Source organism: Pristiophorus japonicus, unplaced genomic scaffold (assembly GCF_044704955.1).
Source record: "Pristiophorus japonicus isolate sPriJap1 unplaced genomic scaffold, sPriJap1.hap1 HAP1_SCAFFOLD_503, whole genome shotgun sequence".
Lineage (NCBI taxonomy): Eukaryota > Metazoa > Chordata > Chondrichthyes > Pristiophoridae > Pristiophorus > Pristiophorus japonicus.
Genome location: NW_027254409.1, coordinates 378,054 through 401,691, shown reverse-complemented (window position 1 = coordinate 401,691; position 23,638 = coordinate 378,054).

The following is a 23,638-nucleotide window of genomic DNA, read 5'->3' as shown; positions in this document are numbered from 1 at the left end:
CTTTAATCTACATATAGTTTGGACTAACCACACTGGTAGCAATACTGTGGAGGAGGATTTGCTGGAGTGTATACGGGATGTTTTACTTGACCAATATGTTGAGGAACCATCTGGAGGGCTGGCCATCCTAGACTGGTTGATGTGTAATGAGAAAGCACTAATTAGCAATCTTGTTGTGCGAGGCCCCTTGGGGAAGAGTAACCATAATAAGGTAGAATTCTTTGTTAAGGTGGAGAGTGAAACAATTAATTCTGAGACTGCGGTCCTGAACTTAAGGAAAGGTAACTTCGATGGTATGAGACATGAATTGGCTAGAATAGACTGGGAAATGATGCTTAAAAGGGTTGAGGCCGATAGGCAATGGAAAACATTTAAAATCACATGGATGAACTTCAACAATTGGAAATCCCTGTCTGGAGTAAAAAAATAAAACGGGCAAGGTGGCTCAACCGTAGCTAACAAGGGAAATAAAGAATAGTGTTAAATCCAAGGAAGAGGCATATAAATTGGTCATAAAAAGCATCAACCTGAGGACGGGGAGAAATTGAGAATTCAGCAGAGGAGGACAAAGCGTTTAATTCGGAGGGGGAAAATAGAGTATGAGAGGAAGCTTGCTGGGAACATAAAAACTTCTATAGATATGTGAAGAGAAAAAGATTAGTGAAGGCAAACGTAGGTCCCTTGCAGTCAGATTCAGGTGAATTTATAATGGGGAAAAAAGAAACGGTCGACCAGTTGAACAAATATTTTGGCTCTGCATTCACGAAGGAAGACACGCATAACCTTCTGGAAATAGTACGTGACCGAGGGGCTAGTGAGAAGCAGGAACTGAAGGAAATCCTTATTTGTGGGAAATTATGTTCGGAAAATTGGTGGGACTAAAGGTCGATAAATGCCCTGGGCCTGATGTTCTGCATCCCAGAATACTTAAGGAAGTGGCCCTAAAAATAGTGGATGCATTGGTGATCATTTTCTAACAGTCCATCAAGTCTAGATCAGTTCGTATGGACTGGAGGGTAGCGAATGTAACACCACATTTTGAAAAAGGAGGGAGAGAGAAAACACGTAATTATAGACCAGTTAGCCTGAATATCAGTGGTGGGGAAAATGTTGGAATCAATTATTAAAGATGAAACAGCAGCACATTTGGAAAGCACTATCAGGATCGGTCCAAATCAGCATGGATTTATGAAAGGGAAATCATGCTTGACAAATCTTTTAGAATTTTGTGAGGATGTAACGAGTCGAGCGGACAGGGGAGAACCAGTGGATGTGGTGCAGTGGGACTTACAAAAGACTTTTGACAAGGTCCCACACAAGAGGTTGATATGCAAAATTAATGCACATGGCATTGGAGGTAATGTATTGATGTGGATAGAGAACTGGTTGGCAGAGTCGGGATAAACGGATCCTTTTCACAATGGCAGGCAGTGACTAGTTGGGTGCCGCAGGGCTCAGTGCTGGGACCCCAGTAATTTACAATATACATCAATGAATTAGATGAAAGAATTGTGCATAATATTTCCAATTTTGCAGATGACATTCTGCTGGATGGCGTTGTGATATGTGCGGAGGATGCTAAGAGGGTTCAGAGTGACTTGGACAGGTTCGGTGAGTGGGCAATTGCGTGGCAGATTTCTGTAATAACGATAAATGTGAGGTTATGCACTTTGGTGGCAAAAACACGAAGGCAGAATATTATCTGAATGGCGACAGATTCGGAAAAGAGGAAGTGCAACGAGATCCGGGTGTCATGGTACATCAGTCATTGAAGATTGGCATGCAGGTGCAGCAGACAGAAAGAAGGCAAATAGCATGTTGGCCCAATATCCTTGGGGATTTGAATATAGCAGCAGGGCGGTCTTGCCGCAGCTGTACAGGGCCTTGGTGAGGCCTCACCTGGAAAACTGTATTCAGTTTAGTTCTAATCTGAGGAAGGACGTTCTTGCTATTGAGGGAGTGCAGCGAAGGTTCACCAGACTGATTTCCGGGATGGCAGGACTGACATATGAGGAGAGATTGGATCGACTGCGTCTGTATTTACTGGAGTTTAGTAGAATGAGAGGGGACCTCAGAAACTTAAAATTCTGCATGGACTGGGCAAGTTGAATGCAGGAATAACGTTCCCGATGTTGGGGAAGTCCAGAACAAGTGGTCACAGTCTAAGGACAAGGGATAAGCCATTTAGGACCGAGATGAGGAGAAACTTCTTCACTCAGAGAGTTGTTACCTGTGGAATTCTCTTCCACAGAACGTTGTTGATGCCAGTTCATCAGATATATTCAAGCGGGAGTTGGATATGGCCCTTGAGGTAAAGGGATCAAGGAGTATGGAGCGAAAGCAGCAAAGGGGTACTGAGGTGAATGATCAGCCATTATCTTATTGAATGTTGGTGCAGGCTCGAAGGGGCGAATGGCCTATTCCTGCAACCTTTTTTCTATGTTTCTATGTTTCATGGTGCATGCATCTAATGGCCCAGTGTGCTGTGCCATTTCTTTCAACTGGGTGCTATTTATTGAAACTTTAACTCGCCCGCTTTGTATCTGATCCATATTGTGTCTCACCTGACCAATCATCCATCTACCATAGGCATGACATGTGTCTATTTTCCTGTCCTCGGCATCGTCCTCTCAATTCCTGCTTATTTTGCTCTTTAATTGTTCGTGCATGGCCTTCCAATACGGATACACCCTCTAGCATTTGTTTTGGATCTTTTAGATCCTAACTCTGAAGATTCTATCCCAATCCTGGCCTGTTTCCTGATTAGTACCTCCGTTGTTCCCCTCAAACTATCTACACGTGTCTGGATCGCCTGTATATCTGGTGCATTTACTAGAAATGTCCCTGTAAAGTTAATACGTCATTCGCTGTAAATCTCCTCTGTCTTCCTTCTTTGTGTCTCAGCTTCTTGTGTTACTCTCTTCCTCCTGATGTGTCACTAGCTATTCTCAGGATTGTGTCTAGCAATCGTATTTACAACGCTTTAGTCTTGTGGCTAATTTTTTCTGGCAGGTATAGGGCTGATTCATTTATACTCACAGGTAACATTTCATGCTGCACATTGTCAAATAACAACATTACTTCTGTTCGAGGTTTAACTACCAGACAATTTCCCAAGTTTAATTCCCCTGGTTTACAATATTCAGGTAACATTTTTTACACACTTATCTTATGGCTTCAAGACAAACGCTCCTGATACTTAGATGTCGCCCTCTAGAGGCTGACTTACGTAGTTGTTGTACCCTCCGCTGTGGTTAAATGCTTCTGGGCAACCTCGGGGCAGCCTTGTAGCTTGTCCTGGTACAATCTGAAGGATGGTGATGATCACGTTTATATTCCGTTGATAAAACACATCCTGGATATTCCAGGTTTTAGTTAGAGTCTTACCATTTCCATTTCAACCGGATTTTCCTTTCACTAGCCACTGTATTGGTTCTGCAATTGCTGTGGTTAGGCACAAAATTCCTGCAATAGCTAAAGAACCCCAGTACCTTACAAACCCCTCAGGTTGGTTTTGGTCGGGGCATAATCCTAATGTCCTCCTTCCTGTCATTGGACATGGTCCGAGTTCCTTGGGATATTTCATGTCCCAGGTACTGTACCACAGCTTGTCCGATTTGTGCCTTTTTGGGATTTACTTTAAATCCTGCTTTCCGTTATCTTAAATGATTTTTCCATAACTGGAACAGAGTCTAGCACTGAGGCTTTGATTGTTGCTTTCCGTTATCTCAAATGTTCCAGTTTCAAAGCCTTTATGTCTCACTTTCTGTGGTTCTTCAATCACTGTATCTTAAGTCACAAGTTCAACTTATATTTTCCTTTGTTCTAAACTGCTAAAGCCTGCCGTTTTAACATTTAATTTTTTTCAAAATTCCTTTTAACTTTCGCAGATAGCTCCCCACTTGCCCAGGAGTTTGACCTGATCCCTGAAGGTATTTCTATATTGTTTTCAAACATTATAGTTTTATTTTTTTTTAATGAGATCAGATTTAACTTTTTATGTTAAATGTATTTCATTTTGTTGTGTATTTTCTTAAACAGTGGTACTTGAAATATTCACAACAAAATTAACTATTCACTGCTCCCATCCTGATTTCTGCTCCCCTTTTGTAGTATTTGTATTTTTTGTTGGATTATGAAATGTCAAATATGGTAATACTGTTTTTTAATCGGACTTATCATTTATGCTTTGTAGTGATTCATAGATCACAGAATGCAAAGTACTTGTTTTATAATTACGTGCCAAACTTCTGTTTTAGAAGATGAACATCAAAAACTCTAATCTTTTGCGTTGTAACTTCAATTTTGTGATACAGTATCTCATAAATTTAATCTTTTTGAGCTTCAGCGTCTGACGCAGTATGTTTACTTTTATTAAAAGTCTTTCCAAACCCAAGATTTTCCAATACAACCAAAATGTTTATCAAGGAGAATCACCAGAAATATCTCAAAATCCCAACTCAAATATGCCAATCTTTTATTTAAAAATCTTTTTACTGAGCTCGAAGCTTTCGTATCATGATTTTACAAAAAGAAATATGGGGGCGTACTTCCCAAGCACGCAGCCTTGAGACACCCATGCAGGATTCTTTTTTAAGGCATTAAAATTTACCTTCTCCATTCTTTATCTCGTTCCTAGACTAAATGTATTGTCTTTCAAACAAATGTAATCAATGATTACATGTTTTCTTTTGACAAATGAGCGTGTCGAAATTTTTTTTTTAAACCATCGGGACCACACATTTTTTATGTTTTGCTCAACAAACCTATCCTTTGTGCATTTCCTAGCTCCATAACATATCATCTGAATAAATCCACACCTGGGTTTCTAAATTAAAATGTAATTCAATTCTAGGTTCACACTTTCTTAAAACTTCCTTCATACAGGACAACACTGCAAAGGGTTAAAACAAATTAACTCTGTCTGAAAAAGTAGTTGGGGCCATAACAACAGATAGCTCTACCACTTTCTGAAGCAGGCTTTCAGACACATGAAAAATTCATTAACTCCCAACTCAAATATTCCGAAGTCCAAAATCACACAAGCACTTTCATTCAAAGACAGACAATCCCAAAAATCTCTCTTCATTCAACAAAGCTTATTGTTTGGCCGGCTCTATTTTTGTATCCATACTTCACTTAAGAAAGTCATAATAGTTTTTGTTGTGGACTTCGGGAAAATATCTACTAAGCGAGCCTTCTGGCCCCCAATCATTACTTTATTTTCCTCAGGTCCTAATCATAACCCTATTAGTGGGGGATACAAATTTGGGCCAAATTCCTCTGTCCATTCCCTTCTGTCATCTATATCTATTTTTATACTTACATCCTGTGGTCTTTTGTCACTTTCTCTGTCCATCTCACCTTCGGGTATCTTTCTATTCATCTTTTCGGCTTTTAAAATGATCTTTTTCCCTTCATCATATCCTGCCTTAACCATCTTCATGAGCTTTTCAGATTTATCTCTCAGAAACTATTCTGGTAGTTTATACCTCAGCCGTCCAAGGGCCTTGGCAGATTCCTTTGCCATTTCATACATTGGGGCTTTTTCCCCAGTTCCTGTTTTACCATCTTTACTTAAGCAGAACTTTTTAAACCAAGGCTTTTTACCTAGTGCTGTTTTTCCGCTTTTACTTATGTGGGACTATTTACACTGAAGCTCTTTTCCTGTATACGTACTTTTTGTACCAAAACTTACAGTCTTTATTTACAGTGTCCTGACGCGCCCCTCAACTGGATTTACTGGCTGCATGGACTCTACCTCAGATTCGTTGGATCTCTCGTTACTTTGCGAGGAGAATTTCTCAAGGTAATTCTCTACTCACTTGTTATTCGGTTGGTTTGGCTTTTTGAGTCTAATCTGCCCGTCCAGTAGATCCTGCTGACTGCGCCACGTTGTTAGAGTTAACTTCAAACCATACTCGGAGTCCATTTGCCTTAAAGTAAATGCAGTTTTTATTAATAAAAGATACAAGCTGCCAGTTGAGCTATCCTTGAATGAATGCTCAGAGAAACTGCCAGAGACATCTTATTTTATACAGTTTCAGATTATAGTCTTACTTAATTATGCAAGTTACAATTAATATGTGCTGATTGATTAATACATGATTATCTGGTAGGTTGCTTCCTCCAATCAGGCCTCTATATGTTTAATTAGTAATTCAGGATACATGTTGTTATGATTCTTTTTACTTAACTTGTATCTTATGACAGAATTCAAATTCTATGTTATCTGTGTCTGTGCCCAGCTCCCAAGGCCTTTGCTCTATGAATTGGAACATCTGCTCCTCTGTGGAAGGCATCCCACACATGCTTCTCACAATCTGAAGAACAGGCTGTGGGATCCATTTTAAAAATCTGTTAACTCCATTTTAAAACATCACAATTATTATTATTAATTGGAATTACGATTTGTCATCTGCCCTTTCAGTCTATTATGGGATATCTTATCGAAGGCCTTTGGAAATCTAGATAAATTACATCTACTACATTACGTTAGTTTACGCTATCTGTTACTTCTTCGAAAAATTCAAATAATTTGGTCAATTCAAGACTTTCCCTTTTATAATCCATGCTGACTATTCATTTTTGGATTCTAGTTGTTCTTCCACTTTCTCCTTTAGTAGGGAATCCATTATTTATCCTCCCAACGACGTTAAGTTAACTGGACTATAGTTCCTCAGACACGTTCTACCTCACTTCTTAAAAATTGGTATTACATTAGGTATCTGCCAATCCTCTGGCACTGCACTTTATTCTAGCGAAATAATGAATATGTTTATTAATGCCTCTGCTATCTCTTCCCTCGATGTAATTTGTCCGAAGCCGGCATTTTATCCATTTTCGGTTTGATTAGTTTATATAATATTTTACTCTTGTTATTTTAAATGCAGTTATTTCATTTCTAATATCATCCAATATCATGTCCACATGTGTTGACTCCCTGATAAATACTGATGCAAAGTAGTTGTTTAATATTTCTTCCTATCTCTGTCTGTGGACAACATTGTGAGCCACGTACCTTGGTATGTATTGTGGATGTCCTCCACGCAATCTTTATCCCTATCGTTGGGCAGGAGCATTGTCTCATTCTCAGCCTCTCCTCAGTTCTCGCCACACGACACCCAATCAGCCACGGACTTTCCTGAACCTGCGCTTTTCTGTGGGATGTGACTGTTTTCTGGATTAAATCACTCCTCCCGTGTGTTTCAGAGTGTGTCGAACTCGCACTCCAGCCCAATTACCCTGAGCCAGAGCGAATAAAGAATACACATTTATTGCAGATGTGGGAATGTGGGACAGATTTGATGTCCACAAACTCACACACACTACAGTCTCGTCTCATTGCCTACCCTGCCATCTTTAGTTATTTTTTATAAATTTATTTGCTTATTACACACTGAATTAATTTAATTACTTAGTTTTTATTCAATGGTTATTTATAATTATATTAATTAATTAGTAATTATAGTTAAATTATTAATTTAATAAAGTATTGTTATTGCTCCCAGGTCTTAGTGTGGACCAAGCTTCGAGAAAAAAGGTAATACTCTCCAAACGTTCATCAACCTGCTGTATTTTGGAGGCCAAAGCAGCACCTCCTTCAACCACTGTTCCCATTCAAACTCTCACCAAATTCCGTTTAATATCACTGTGCAGAACACACTGTGCATCAGCAGTTAGTGTTTAGTTTTATATCTTTGGAGCCACACACAAGTTACAAGTGCTGTCTCAGCTCCATGCCCATTGCTCGCAGTAATTAGCACATATTTAAGACTAACACTTACAGCTGACTGATAGTTAACTACCACTAACAGGCAGTTTCTGCTAACTTCTGTATTTAAAGTTCTAAGTTCAATTCAAAACGTTAATCGAAATGTCCCTTTTTACAGCTAATACTCAGCCAGACTCACCACGGACTTACCACTGAATCTCACTTTCTCTACGTTCCCAAGTTTAAAACTCTCTTTGTGCACTCCGTTTAAGATCATGATGTGGTGATAGAGTAAGCTCTGACATGCTTTGCTGGGCCGAAAGGGTCGGGGTGGGGAAGGTCGCTCTGTAAATTTGCAGTCCACAGGCAGATGGGCTGCTAACTCCCAGCACCCCCAGGGAAACCTCAGGGGAACAGCCTCAGACCAGTTTGCAGCCGCGAGCACCGAATGGCCTATTTCTCTGCTGCAGACATTAAGTAACTGTATGTAAAGTAATGTGTGAAGGAGAAGGGATGTCTGAAATGCAATTTTGGGTCAACCACAGACCAGGGCATGGTCAGAAGGGCAGGTCTGTGATGTCACAATACTCAGGCACAGTGTCATGTGAGTTTCCCTGCTTTATTACATCACACATACTGCAATACCGAGCAACAAAGCTCGTTACCACCCTCCCTGAACACTGCATATTATGGGCTATGTTTAGCAAGGAGATTTTACAGAGAGTGAGGAGGAGCTGAGTTTAATGTGTGTTGAGTGTGTGCGGGGAACACTTCATCCTGCAGCTCACCGCATTGTTCAGGCAAACTTACAAAGGAATGTTATAGTTGTGAATTTCACTGGAATATACTTCGTCTGCAGGAGGCCCGTTAATCCCAAAGGTAGATTATCTGAAACAAGGATACGTCGCTATCACCGGGCGCTGGGGCTGCTCAGGTTAAACCCCACTGGGAGAAAAACACAAGGAGCCTGCAAAAGGATGAAAGCACTGACCTTTGAGCCTTTGAAACCTTGCCTCCCTGGCTGTTGTTTGGTCCCAGGCCATTTCCCCCCAGCTTTCCCTGGGAGTGCTGGGGACTGAGCGGCCCTTCCGCCCGTGGACTGAAAAGTCACAGAGCCACCTTCCCCGTGCCGCTCCCTTTGGGTAAACACATCTGACACGAGCCTGGCGGTCGGGAGCTTTATAAACCCGTCCGAGACCGCAGCAGACGTCTTAGCGGGGATAAAACCTGCAGGAGTCCAGCGGGACTGATCTCCGTGGACTTCCCCATCTCTACCATTTTTGTGAGTCGCTGAATCCGCGCAGTGAAAGATCAAAACATGCCTCACTCTGTGTATATCACAGAGATGAGCGGATTGGGCAGAACACCCGCCCAAAACATTGTGTGATTCTTATAATTTAATGCATTTAACAATTACAGTAAAGGGATATTTCACCACATTCTTCAACTCCTCTCTGAATTTCGTCTGGGTCACGGCATAAGTACATGTGTTGGTGCAGCAACTCAGGAGCTGAAGCATTAATCCCATTTCCTGTACATATCTAGGTAGAGATACAGGAATAACGTTTAACGAATACAATCGTTCAACCACAAAATACAACAGAAACACTGCCCATAAGATGATAAAATTGCCGGATATAACAAACAGTAATATGATGGATTTCCTTCGCTTCTCCATCTCTGGGTCACTGGGATTCTCCCAACTGCTGTGGGCCCTGAGTCTCCTGCGGGCTCTGCTCGACACTAAAACGTGTCTGACAGTTAAAGTATTGAGCAGAAGGATCAGAACAAATGGAATAAACGGTGTTATAATATAATGAAGGAATTCAATTACTGCCCATGATACTGACTCATAGACTTCCAATCGAACAAAACAAAACCAGGGACTATTGGAAATATTATACATACCTCCATACATAAAGTACCAGAAAGTGTTCTTTACACAGAACAGCGCACTCACTGTTCCCACAGCCACAGTCGCCGTTTTCTCGGTGCAGTATTTGGTTTTGAGCTTCTGACAACAAATGGCTATACATCGATCAAAGGTAAAAGCAACTGTGAACCAGACGGAACAGTCCGTGACTGCGTAAAGCAGGATGGCATGGATATTACAAACATTAACCTTCCACATGAACACAAACACGGTTGAATAACGAATAGCAATCTGCCTGAATATCAGGTCGAGGATAACGACCAGTAGATCCGCCGCTGCCATTGCCACCAGGTAACGGGTGACACACTTGGAGAGACCGCACCTTCCTTGAGACAGGATCATTATCGTCACTAAGTTCACTGTAAGAAAGAGAAAAAGAGGGAATTTATATTTCAGATTGAGAGCAACAACAGCTGTCTCAAAGTATTATGTGTGAAATGAGTCAGGATTATATGAACCAGCCATTGGGACTTGTGGTATTTGGGTCAGGACTGATGAAATCATCGGATGAGACGTGTGCTGTTTGGGACAGGACTGATTACACCAGCGGATGGGATGTGTGGTGTTTGGCACAGTTATTGAAAGAACCACTATATGGGACGTGTGGGTGTTGGCTCTGGACTGAATGTGCCAGTGTATGGGATGTTTGGGTGTTGTGACAGGGAGTGAATGAAGCGGTGGATGTGATGTGTGGGTGCTGGGTCATGACTGAAAGAATTAATGTATTGGACTTTTGCCAGGTGGATAAAGCTCCGAATGAGACTCTGATATCACGCCATATCCAAGTCAGAGGGAGCAATAATTCAGCACAATAAGCCGCGAATTTGTGAACAGCCTGCGAACATTGAGGGGAATAGAGTCATTTTCCAGGGATGGGAATGTAGTATGGGGACAGCGAGGGGGATGAAATCTGTGTCCAGGGAGGAGAATGTAATTGGGGGCCAAGGGAGGGAATGCAGTCTGTGGCCAAGGAAAGGAATGGAGTCTGTGACAGGGAGGGGAATGGAGTATGTGGCCAAGGAGAGGAATCGATTCTTTGTCCACGAAGGGGAATCGAATCTGTGTACAGTGAGGGGAATGGAGTCTGTGGCCAAGTTGGGGAATGAAATCTGTGGCTGAGAGGGGAATGCAGTCTTTGGCGAGGTTACTGCGGTTGTGTCGTAAGCTGAAGAAGATGACTTGAAATGTATTATGTGTCGAAATCAGAACCTTTCCAACCATTGTTTTGAAAGTACACTTTGTAACTGGCTTAAGCTGACTTTCCACGAATATTGCAAATAATCTTTAAAGAAGGGACTGTCGCTTTACGAACGTGTCTGTTTACAGCTGGAACTGTGTCAACCAACTGCCTTTCACCTGGTGTGAGTAAATTACAGACTTCCAGTTGACAGAGAGAGTTTGAGACTGGAAATATCAAAATATTTCACAATATAGTGCTCCATTTTGAATAGTTGCTACCGTGCGGCCCACCCCGAGCTCTCCGGAACTGTGGCTGAATAAGGGAAATAAATCAATTCAAACACAACTGAATAAACATTTTACTGGAAGACGTATTGCAGTTTTAACCCTGTCCTGATCATCTGGAATTAGTCATTGTGAGGCAGAGCGGGAGGCGGTGGAAATTACGACAACTGTCTAAAGCTGAATCATTAGTGAATAATGTCTCATATCTCAGTGTATTTGTGAAGGATCTCTCAACGCTGATTTCCACAGATCAGTGTCATTAACAATAACCAGTGGACCTTAAAACACTTGTTGCCGCTGAACACATATTTATTATCCAACACTGGGCATCAGTGCAGAAAGCTGATTGCAAGCTGTTCAATAATATAATCGTTCACTAACATATCTGTGTCAATAAAATCAAATTTCTCTCAAATCCTGTAAACCACTATCACTGGAAGCAAGTTGTGGAAACAACATACTGTTCATTGAACTGGGAGCAGCGAATTAACAAACGATCAAACATTACATGACAGAAACTTCTTTGCATTGCCAGACAAAGAACAAGAGGGTTAAATTGAATACAATTAATAACTAGAACTAAAGGACAAGGACAGCAAATACAGAGAAACATGGGTTACATAAATTATTGCAGATGAAGGACTCACCAGGAACACCAACAGCAGCGAGGAGCGGGTAATAAATACGTTCTACATCCAAAAGTGCCCACAGGATCCAAAGCTCAGTTGGAATCTCCCAGAACATGACTTGACTTTCTGTGAGCTCCAATGAGCGCTGTTCGTTTTAAACAACAACTTCAGTCAAACATTGCTGTATAGACTGAAAACAAATACCTATTTATAGCCTGAGGGAACTCTCCAGTGAGACAATTAAACTGCATACTGAAGGATATTAATCACAGTCACTGAATAAACAAGTTGTCCGAACCTTTTCTTTGCATCACTTTCAATTGCAAAATATCTTAAAAGCAACGTGGCTTTCAGATCAAAAAACTTTATCCAAAACCAAGCACTATTGGTAAAAGCAGAAATAGTTAACTCCACAGAATCACAGCATGCATGTGAAGGGAGCAGCTTCATTTAGGGAGTTTCTATTATTACTGAGATGTAAAATAGCTCTGTAATTTCAGATTTTCAATTCACTTCTCGGGGTAACACAAGTGAAATAAAACAAATGGAAGGATAGAGGCAGGCTAAGTAAATGTCAGTAACATACACGGGGACTGACAGTACAGTTCAAATTAAGGATACATGGGGACTGATAATACAGTGGTTAGTAAGGGTACATGGGGCAGATAATATATTGGTCAATAATGGTACATGAGGACTGATAATACAATTGTCAGTAAGGGTACATGGGGACTGATATTTCAGTGGTTAGTAAGGGTACATGGGGACTGATAATACAATCGTCAGTAAGCGTACATGGTGACTGTTAATATAATTGTGAGTAAGGATACATGGGGACAGATAATACAGTGGTCAGTAAGGGGACATGGTGCAGATAATATATTGGTCAGTAACGGTTCATGGGGACAGATAATACAGTGGTCAGTCAGGGCACATGGGGACAGATAACATATTGGTCAGTAAGGATACGCGTGTGCTATTATTACAATGGTCATTAAGGATTCATGGCGACCGATGCCATACTGACAGTCACACGCCATCAAATCGTTTATTTTCCTCAGAGCAGGGAATGTAGAGACTGGAGGTGAGGAATAGAGATGAAAGGAGCAGAGAGGTGAGGGGAGGAGAAGAGAGAGGACAGGAGGTGGGAGGGAAGTAGACGAGAGGAGATGAGTGTGGAGGAGAGGAGAGGAGGGGAATAGGAGGGCAGAGGTGAGGAGAGGAGATGCGTGGAGTGGAGAAGACAGCAGAGCAGAGTAGAGGATAGGAGGTGAGAGGAGAGGTGGGAGAAGGAAAGAATGAAGATGAGCAGGAAGGGGAGGAGAGGTTAGTGGAGGATAGGATAGATGAAAGGGGAAGTAGAGAGGCGAGCAGAGGAGAGCAGAGCAGAGATGAGTAGAGGAAAGCAGAGGAGAGTTGAAGAGAAGATAGGAGAGCGGAAGAGAGGAGAGGAGGGGAAAGGAGATGATAGTGTAGGGGAGATGGATGGAGAGGAGAGTGGAATAGAGGTGAGGAGAAGGTAGGGGAGAGGAGAGGGATGCGAGGAAAGGAGAGGCGAGGGGAGTGGAGATGAGAGTGTAGGGTAGAGGGGTGGAGAGGAGAGTGGAGTAGAGGTGGGGAGAAGGTAGGCGACAGAAGAGAGATGAGAGTAGCGGGGAGAGGAGGAGAGGAGCGTAGGAGAGAAGGGAGGAATGGAGAGAAGTGGAGAGGTGAGAGATGATGAGAGAGAAGGAGAGTAGAGCAGAGGAGAGGGGAAGGGCAGTGGGAGAGCAGAGGAGCGACCAACAGAGGAGAGGAGAGGAAGAGAGTGGGGAGAGCAGGGGCGAGAAGAGATGAGAAGGGAGGGGAGGAGAGGGGAGAAGAGAGGGGAAGCGGAGAGGAGAGTGAAGGAGAGAAGAGCTGTGGAGATTCGAGCAATGGAGAGGAGAATAGAGGAGATGAGAGGATAGGAGAGAAAAGATGAAAGCAGAGTGGAGAGAGGAGGTAGTAGATTAGAGGAGAGGAGAGGAGAAGAGAGGGGACAAGGGAGGAGTTTAGAAGCGAGGGCAGGAGAGGATAGAAGAGTGGGTAACGGAGAGGGGAGTAGAGGTGAGTGGAGAAGAGGGGAGGGAGTTAGGGGAGAGAAGAGAAGAGAGAAGACAGTGCATGAGAGGAGGAGGTGAAAAGAGGGTAGAGGAAAGGAGGGCAGAGGGGCGGAGAGTGTAGGAGGGGGAGGAGAGAAGTGGAGAAGAGAGGACTAGACAGGGTACAGGAGAGCAGAGGGAAGGAGAGGAGCGGGAAGGAGAGGAGAGGAGAGAACATCAGAGGAAACAAGTGAGGAGAGGAGTTAAAATGAAAGGGGAGAATAGGTGAGGAGGAGAGGAGAGGGGTGAGGAGCGGAGGGGAGAATTTAGGGGAAAGGAGTCGCGATGATTGGAGTGGAGACGAGTGGAGAGGAGAGAGGAGAGTGGACAGAGAAGCGACCTGAAAACAGGAGAGAGGAGAGGATAGGTGAGGATAGGGGTGGATCGGGGAAGACAGGAGATGAGAGAGCAGAGGAGATGAGAGGAGAATGGAGGAGAGGGAAGGGGAGGAGAATTGTGTAGGGGAGAGGGGAGAATGGAGTAGAGGCGTGGAATAGGTAGGCAAGAGGGGAGAAAATGAGGCACAAGAGAGTTGAGGAGAACAGCTGAAAGGGAAGGAGAGTTGCGGAGAGTGGAGAGGAGAGAGGAGAGGAGACAGGAGAGAACGGGAAGACAGGTGAGAAGAGAAGTGGAGAGGAGAGAGGAGGAGATGGGAGAAGGGATGAGCCGAGTGGAGAGGATGGGGGAGGAGAGGGGAGAGGAGAGATGATGAAAGGATAAGGAGGTGAGCAAAGGGGAGAGGAGAAGAGTGTGAAGGAGAGGAGAGGCGAGAGGAGGAGAGTAGTGGAGAGGTGAGGAAAAGAGAGACGAGGGGAGGAGAGGGGAGAAGAAAGCTGAGCAGGGGAGAGTTGTGGAACGGATAGTGGATGTTATGAGAGGAGAGGAGAGGAAAGCGGAGTGAAGAGGGTAGGGAATTAGAGGGGAGGACTGGGGAGAGGAGAGGGTAGAGGCGAGGGTGGGAGAGGAGAATAGAGTAGAGGAGGGTAGATGGTAGAGGAGAGGAGAGAGGTGCGCAGAGGAGAGACGTGAGGAGAGAGGAGAGGAGATGGAGGGTGAGGAGGGGAGCTGTTGTGGTAAAAAAGAGGCTTCTCTCGCTCGGGATGGACCAACTGATATAGTTAACCGACACCTCGCCCAGCTTCCCACTGTATGACGAACACGGAAGTAAACAAACGAAACCTCAGGTTTACCAGTTTTATTACGAGCAATGAACGGGAAGGTTCAGTCTTGGAACCTCCGAAGTAGAAGAATTTTTAAGCATAATGTATACAGGTGTTGGAGAGGAGCTATCCTCCTCCAAAATCATCGAAAGGTCTATTGCTATCAGCGAAGTTACAGTGATTTGTCGACTCTTATCAGACGGGCTCTGAGTGGTACATGAAACTGCCCATCTCTCATCATTGTTTTATTGTATTTTGCCCTCTACCCCAGTCTATCCGACGCTTAGTGTGGTTGTTCTGGCTTATTTATCTCTTCATCAGCGACTTTGAAACAAAACTGCTGACTTTGGCTGTTTCAGTGTTACTAAGGTTAAGCTATAATATAATGCGTATAAGTGTGTTATACCGATATAAGCAAGTGTTACATACATCGACAATTGATAAGTTCACTACGTTCGGCATAATTCTGACCCCCTTTCTATAACCTTACTATTTATCCTTTACAATTCCCCCCTAATGGCCCAGGCTATTTGCCCCAGATAGGCAATTTCGCAATTAATTCCACATGGGTGAGCTTCCAGGGGTGTCCTTTCACTTGGGTATGGCTACTTCCCGAGTTCATGGATCTACCTGTTGGCTTTCCCATCAAGGTTATACTATGTAAGTCCTTTTTGCAGGACTGTCTGTTTTCCCTTTCTTCAATGTTTTAACGATAGTACGGGCTAGGGCCTACCTCTTACGTCGGTTACAGCTTTTTAAAGGATATCAAGGTGAGCCCCCTTGCACGACAACCAATACATTGAGTCCAGCTTCGTTCGTGTATAAGTCCTTTGTAGCCAACATTTTCTCGGTGTTCGAATTATGCCACGCCTGCGTTTTCTGCTGTTTCATCTATCTTCCCTCCACTTGGGGTCTTCACTGTTCTGCCGAAATTCTGCTCCGCCTGGAGTATCCTTTATGTTGTCGAATGGTGTTTGTTTCTCTTTCAATTCTAGTATCGGTTTTCCTTGTGGCCCGATGGTCTTCGCATAACCTCCTCAGGCAATGTCCATCATTGTCCCATCGATCATTCCTCCTTTAGCTCAGGGGTTATAATAAACCCATTTATATCTGTCTCATCAAGTGGAGTAAAGCAGACGTCAATATCCATAATGGTGCATGAGGTTTTCCTTCATTCATTTCAGTTGCCGTGGTGCTCACACATCAATCTCCATATCCTCGTACTACAGCGATAATTTAGTAATCCTGTGTTAGTGGGGGTGATACTCAAGGTGCACCCGTCCACTTGGTTATATCCACAGTCATCTTTTCTCATTCGTAGTGGATCTCGACATAAAGCAACTTGGTTATTTTTATAACAATCTACATATGCTGAGACTCTTAGTACTGTTGTTCTCTTCAATTAAATTTCTGGTTTTTCATCGTACCGCACGCGAGTTTGATTCCTTATTTCTCCTACATTGTTTGGTATAGAGGATCTCCTGTTGTCATATCATACTGTCGTATAGATAATACAAAATCTATTTAAATGTCTGGTAACACAGCTGGCCTTTGAAACCCAAGCATGACTGTTTCTCTGCACCTCGCAGGCATGAGTCATGTTTTTGTCTAAGGTCCAGTTGGTAAATATATCGAATGTTATCCAATCCGGCACATTTCTATTCTGAAGCTACTCTATGTTATGTTGTATTCCATTGAGCAACCATGCTCCATATCCTGCACGTACTAGTTCTGTCTGTATGGTTTTACTTAAGTTGCGTTATGCTCTATTCATTTATAGTTCTGGTGTGGTCTCGCAATGTGTGGGCCACTGTAATAATTCGCTTTCTGCGCCATTACCCAGCTGTACCTGTATCTTTTCATTATCCTTATCCCTTTCCAGCAATCCCTGTCAGGTTAATGTTAAGGCGTTAACTCAATCATCTAGCGTGTGCAGGTCTATCGTTTTGCAACTCCCGCCACATACACGTATCCCGCCGTGTATTCTGCAGTGTATCCTGCCACGTATCCTGCCGTGTATCCTGCCTCGTGCCATTTCTAGTATCCCTCTTTTTCCCCTATCCCGTCTTTTTTTACCTGACCCTCTTTCCACATTAAACTTCATGGTTTTGGATTCAGCGCCTTTAAGTGCTCGAAGGATCAGGTTTCTATACAGGCTTATACTGTTTAACCCGCAGATGTTGGGGTAGCTTTATTGTTTAATTTTAGGAATACAGTAATTATTCGCTGACGTACCCTGAAGTGTATCTTATCCTTGGTCTGCCTTATCAATTTCTCTTTTGCCCCAGTGTTCACAGTTGGACGCGTTTGTGGCGCTGAGGGTGTGATGGTCGAGGGCCTGGTAGCGCTCACTGTTGCTAAAGTAGTGGATGGGTCCGTGTTGGTGGGTCTATCTCTGGAGATATCCCTCCACCACCATTCATAGATGTTCATGAAATCTGCACCCCATTCCCCTGTTGCAATATGTTTGTCCCTCCTGATTAAAAACACACCGCGGTCTTATTCCCACTAATTATGGTTCTATATTATTGGCTCATCCCCAATGTTGTTTCGTTTCCTTGTAACATTGTTTTATGCCCGTTATTTAACTCTACTGTTGCTCCGTCCGACACCATCAGTGTTTTTGATGTTTTATTAAACTAATGTCGTCCGAGTCCCTGTAATACAGGCCTTGCCATCCCTCAGTCTGTTGTCCCTGATATGAGGCTGCGTTACTCCACGTTATTTCCATGAGCTCTCGAGTCCTGCAAAAAGCAATATTTTCCGGTCGTCACTGGTTAGTTAGTGACCATGCTTTTTTAACTTGGTCCAGTGTTTCCACTTGCCGATACTCCTTATAAGTACCATAACGTACTATGATTACCTGATAGAGACCGATCCATTTGGATGCGATCTCGAACCTCTCTGGGGTAATCACTTGACTGCATATTTGGGGTGTTTGGAACTTCTGTTTCTTAGTGTCGTTCTCTAAATCCTTGATTTGTTGATCTCTAAACTTTTACTCTATATCAATTCTATTATAACTAAACAGTATGTTTTCCCCCTGTTGCTGGATAATGGTCCAATAAAATCTACCAGCAAATTTTCCCAGAGTCCCTTCGGTCGGGGCTAATGTCCCATTCTGACCTTTACTTTCCCCACTGGGTTTTATTTTGTGCATATCACGCACCTTCTGCAGAGGTCCTCTATATCTCTAAATATTCCATTCCACCACCAGCATCTGGACATCGAGCTTATCATGTTGGTTCTACCTATATGCACATACCCATGGTATAAATTTAATAGGCTCCCCTGGATGCATTCCAGGGCCACCACATTCCCATCTTTTCTCCATATCCCGTCGGTCCCTTGTTTGGCCCATCTCTGCTTCCATCCCTCCTGTTCCTGCGGATTGGCCTCTCCCTGTACCTCAAGCATATTTACTTCCTCAGGCCTGATTTTACATGCTCTGCCTTGGGCTTCCCCGGCCAGTGTACCTGCCACTCGCTTGGTTGCTTCATCTGTCCATGCATTCCCCTGTTCATACTGATCATTCTTTTTTACATGTGCTTTAATCTTTATTATCGCACACTCCTGGGGTAGGTGGGAGGCTTCCATTAGATGTTTATCAATGTCCTCATGTTTAATCGGTCCTCCTCCTGAGGGCGTGTATCCCCGTCTGCTCCAGGCTATCATATAATCATGCACTAATCCGAAAGCGTTTCGACTGTCTGTATAGACGTTTACTCATTTTCCCCTAGCCAGCCTCAGAGCCTCAGTGAGAACCACTAATTCAACCACTTGAGCTGATAGATTCTCTTCTAACCGTCCTTCCCCTTTGGCCTGACCGCTGCGATCTACCACGGCCCATCCTGTCTGTGGTGTCCCATTGATATAGCGCCAAAACCTATCTACATATAGATCCATGTCTGCCTCCTCAAGCGGGGTTTTATTTGCCTGACTACTTCTCTCATCTTCTTCTGTTGTGCTACACTGATGCTCCTCTCCCTCTGTATTTTATTATTGTTACCGTCCCGTTGTGTGGGTGGGGGGGGGGTGGCGGGAGAGGAGGGAGGAGAGCATTATTTACCACCTCGCCATTTGTGCATCGAATACCTTTTTAGCCTTCCAGTGTTAGGTAATTCTACTAAGGTACGCTGGGTTTGTAGAATAATGCATCCTGGCATTATTATTGGTTCGTTAACTCTGATGGCCCAAGCAGCACAGTCGAGGGCATCAACGCAACTGGACAGTCCTGCAGCTACAGGTTGCGGTTTATCTGAGTAATATGGCACTGGGCTATGCCTTTCGCCATGTAATTGAATCACTACCGAGTTATAATGATGGTTAATATGGTAGGAAGAGACGTAAAAGGGCCTATTCTGGTCTGGTAGTCCCAGGGCTGGAGCACTTGTGAGAGTTTGTTTTAACCGCACACATGCAGTTTCTTGATCTAGATCCCAGTTTAGTGGCTCTTAGGAGGGTTCCCATCCTTTGACCTGTTTCTGTATAGGTTCGGCCACCTTGGCATATTCGGGAATAACATTTCTGCAGTAGTTTAATAGCCCTAGTATCTGCCTGACCCCTTTCACGGTTCCTGGTCTGGGGATTGATTGAATTGCTTCCTTACTGTCCTCGGGCATCTGTCTCTTCCCTTACGATATTATGTATCCCAGATATGTTACTTCGCTCCTTCTTTCTCCTAAGTCTACTGGTTCCAAAATCCCTGACAATATTCGATGAAATATGCTCCAGCTGTTATTGAATCACAGTGGTACCTTGGCCCATGTGTATTGTTATCCATTTAGCATGAAGATAAATTTTCCTTGAGACTCTTTGGCTAAGGGAATCGTCCAAGTTCCATTCACTATATCCAGCATGGTGAATATCTTATGATCTGGATCCAGGCCATTAAAAATTGTGGCCGGACTTGCCACTATTGGGTGTTGTCCGGAAGTCACCTTATTCAGGGTGGTATAATCGATAGTCAGTCGGTAACACCGGTCGGGTTTCTTCATCAGCCACACAGGTGAATTAATGGAAGCTATTACATATTTCAATATACTTTGCTCCTCTAATTCATGCACTATCTGACAGACCGCTATCTAAGCTTCGGGTGTTAATTGGTACGGTCGGTGAGCTTTGTGTTCGGGTCCAGGAAATTTGATGGGTGATATCTCTGCTAATCCACAATCTTGTTTGCATTGTGCCCACAGAGTCGGGTATAATTGGCACACGCTACCCAATACAGCCATTGAATCCCACTCGGGTTGGATTATGGTTGTTCCTGCCATTCGTTGCTGCTGGTGTCCCGAGTTTTCGAACTTAATTCGGTTTTCGTGCTGATCCCCCAAAATTATCCGATTACGCTGAAGAGCTATTAGTACCCCTATCTCTCTTAATGTATCGCTGCCTTCTGTATACCTTCTTTATGTTGCCTTCTGTATTCTGACAGCACCAAAACTGAGCAGGTAGCATTACCCCTGTATTTCGACAACACCATCTCACTTAGGGTTGCATTCTGATATGCCCCACTCTCTCCTTGTATGTTGATGGTCCTATGGGTCAGGTGCAAATCTAAGTTGGTTATTGGGTGTTCTCTGGTTGGGGCGGTGGTGGCAGTGGTACCAGTGGTGCTGGTACCTGTCTGAGCGTGTCCATCAGATCTTCCCTGATTAATGGTATTCCCTTCTGTGCCTGTTTGTGGTCTCGCCATCCAGCGCCTTCCTCATAACTCCAGCTATCTTTGGCCAGATGTCCAAGTTTACCACAATTTTGACATCTCCCTTTAGAATTGCCGAAACCTCTGCTTTTCTGCAGGCAATCCCTATTGAACTTGCCTTCCTGATTGCAGTTTAAACATATCAGTGGAGCTGCGCAGGAGTGTGTCTCTTCCTCCTTCGTCTCTGTTGCTAACGCTGTTGTTGCTATTTTTGCTCTTTTATCCCTTGTTCTATCTTTAACCCCTCTACATGTTCTGCCCATTCCAAAGTTTCATCATAATCATCTCCAATCTTAAATAATCACTTAATTATCTTTTGATGTGCCTTTCCTCGTCCATCCTTAAACATTTTCAAGAATGCTGCATCATTTATGTTGCGGTCATCAGCCCCAGAGTGGTTTTTGTATTCAATCCACTTTCGTTCCCCGTACTCCCCAACCCTTTTCCCTGCCTCTTGAGTCACAGTATTCTACTCCAATCTTTTGTCAGAGTTCTGTATCTCTACTATTTTGCTTTAGCGGGTGGTAACTTATTCAATAGAATTTGTCTCCTGTGGGCTGAGGGGCACCTCCTTTATGGTAATTTGGGCTGCTCTACTCCCACTGGAGCGAATGGTGGTCGTACGTATCAGTGCCACTGATAAATAGCCATCATCATGTGCCGGGGCCACCTCTACTCCAAACTCATTATCCCTCTCTGATTGACTGTTAGGTTGGGTTTGTGGACTGCACTTACCCACCTTGGGGTACGTTATCTCTATTACCGTAGGTGATGGTGCTATGTCTGTGCTTTGCACTATCCATCTGGTCCTGTCTTTTTCTCTGCCAGCTTATTTATCTTTAGCTTCTAACTCTTGAATTTGATGCGTTTAAGTATCTATCTGTCCTCTGCAGCAGGTGAATATTGTTACATAGGCTTTCTTCGTTTTGTTTTCATTCTGAATATCCCCACATTTCTTCTGTCTGTCAGGTGAGTCTTTTTTCTTTTATTAAGAAATCCAAATTAATAATGTCCAGTATAAAACCGCTTTCAATGGAAAGGGTTAACTCTTTTACAGGTTTGTAAGAAGGCCTGGCGTCATTACGTGACTTCGGGTATTCATCTGCAAATTTTTCCCAAGTCTTTGTGCTTTCAAAACTTGCTAAGAAATTAGGAATCCGTTAAAATAGTATAAATTATTAGTAAAGTTGTCAAAATAAAACCTTCTCAGCGGGAAAGGCAGCATTTTAGATTAAACTCCAATTTCTCTACACATCCAATTCAAATACTTGCCAACGAGTTTTTCATTGATTTAAAGCGAGACCACACATTTTAATAGCTATTTTGTTTACAGAAATCCAATTTCCACGCAAGCTATATACATTCCAGCATTTTGTTTTTTTATGTTTCCGTTCACTGAGCAAATCTTGTGTTTTATTTCTCTCAGCACAAAATCTAAACTTCAGTGCCGGTCCATCTTTTTAAGAATCCTGTAATTCCTAGTTTTTTCTTTCTGTGCTGAGTTCACAAAGCTTAGACCTTTTCCCCCTTTTGAATCTGAACTTAATCATTTTTTGATGACCTTACTCCAGTCCATAGTTAAACATCTTGGTTTCTCTTTCTCGGCACAAAGCGTTGTCGGGTTTAACTCATAAATTTTTATATTTCAACCAATATCTTTTTCACAGCCAATTTAAATCTCATTTCTTCAAATTTGGTTTTGTATTTTGATGATCTTCCTCCAGTCCATTTTCCTCAACATCTTTGTTTCTCTGCAGCTTTCAAGGTCATATTTCTATCTTTTGATAAAAACAAACTGTCCTTTGTAAATTCAATTTGATTTCCAACATTTTTCTTTTCTTTTATTAATTTTCCATGTATCTCAGCGAGCATTTTAACCCACTGGCCAGTTTATTTTGGATCCTGGGGTCCAAGCCCACGGTTTAGGTTGTATTTCTTCTTGTTTGCACCGCACACGATCAATACCAGCCTCACAGTGTTATTACCACGTCACGCTTCAGGACATACGCCTTATATTTCCCATAACGATCGCTGGGGTCCACTCCCCCCGCGGTTGCATTCCTTCTTTTTCAGGCATACACCTATCCCACCCTTGGTTTTCAGCCATCTGTGGTTCGTTATAAGTTGTCCGACAGCTGAACCCTTCTAATCATTTATACAAATTAACTCCTTCCCCGTCAATGCTACAGCTGCATGTGGTAAAAAACATGCTCACTACCATTTAGCTGTCACGTGATCCAGGTCGGAAGGTCTGCATTCGGTTCATGACGCCAAATGTTGGGGTTAAAAAGGAGGCGTATCTTCTTTGACGTGGACTAACTGATAAAGTTCATCGACACCTCACCTTTCTCCCACTATATAACGACCACGGAAGTTAACACACGAAATCCCACGATGAACTGGCTTTTATTACGAGCAATTGCACGGGAAGGTTCAGTCGTGGCACCTCCGAAAAAGAAAAGTTTTCAAGCATAACTTATACAGGTTTTGGAGAGGAGCTATCCTCCTGCAATATCATCGATAGGTCTATTGATATCAGCAAAGTTACATTGATTTGTCGACACTTATCCGACGGGCTCTGAGTGGTAAATGCAACAGTCCATCTCTCATCATTGTTTTGTTCCATTTTGCCCTCTACCCCAGTCTATCCGACGGTTAGAGTGGCTGTACTTGCTTATTTATCTCTTCCTCAGGGACTTAAAAAAACTGCTGACCGGCTGTTTAAGTATTACAGAGGTTACGGATTCAGTTCAATGTGTTATACATTTGCGCTGTACCTACATAAGCAAGTGTTACCTACATAGCAATTATAAGTTCAAGACCTTCATCATAATTCTGAGCTCCTATTTGCAACCTTACAATTTATCCATTGAAGGGGTCGATGCAAATCCTCCATCATTGCTCCCCATGAGTC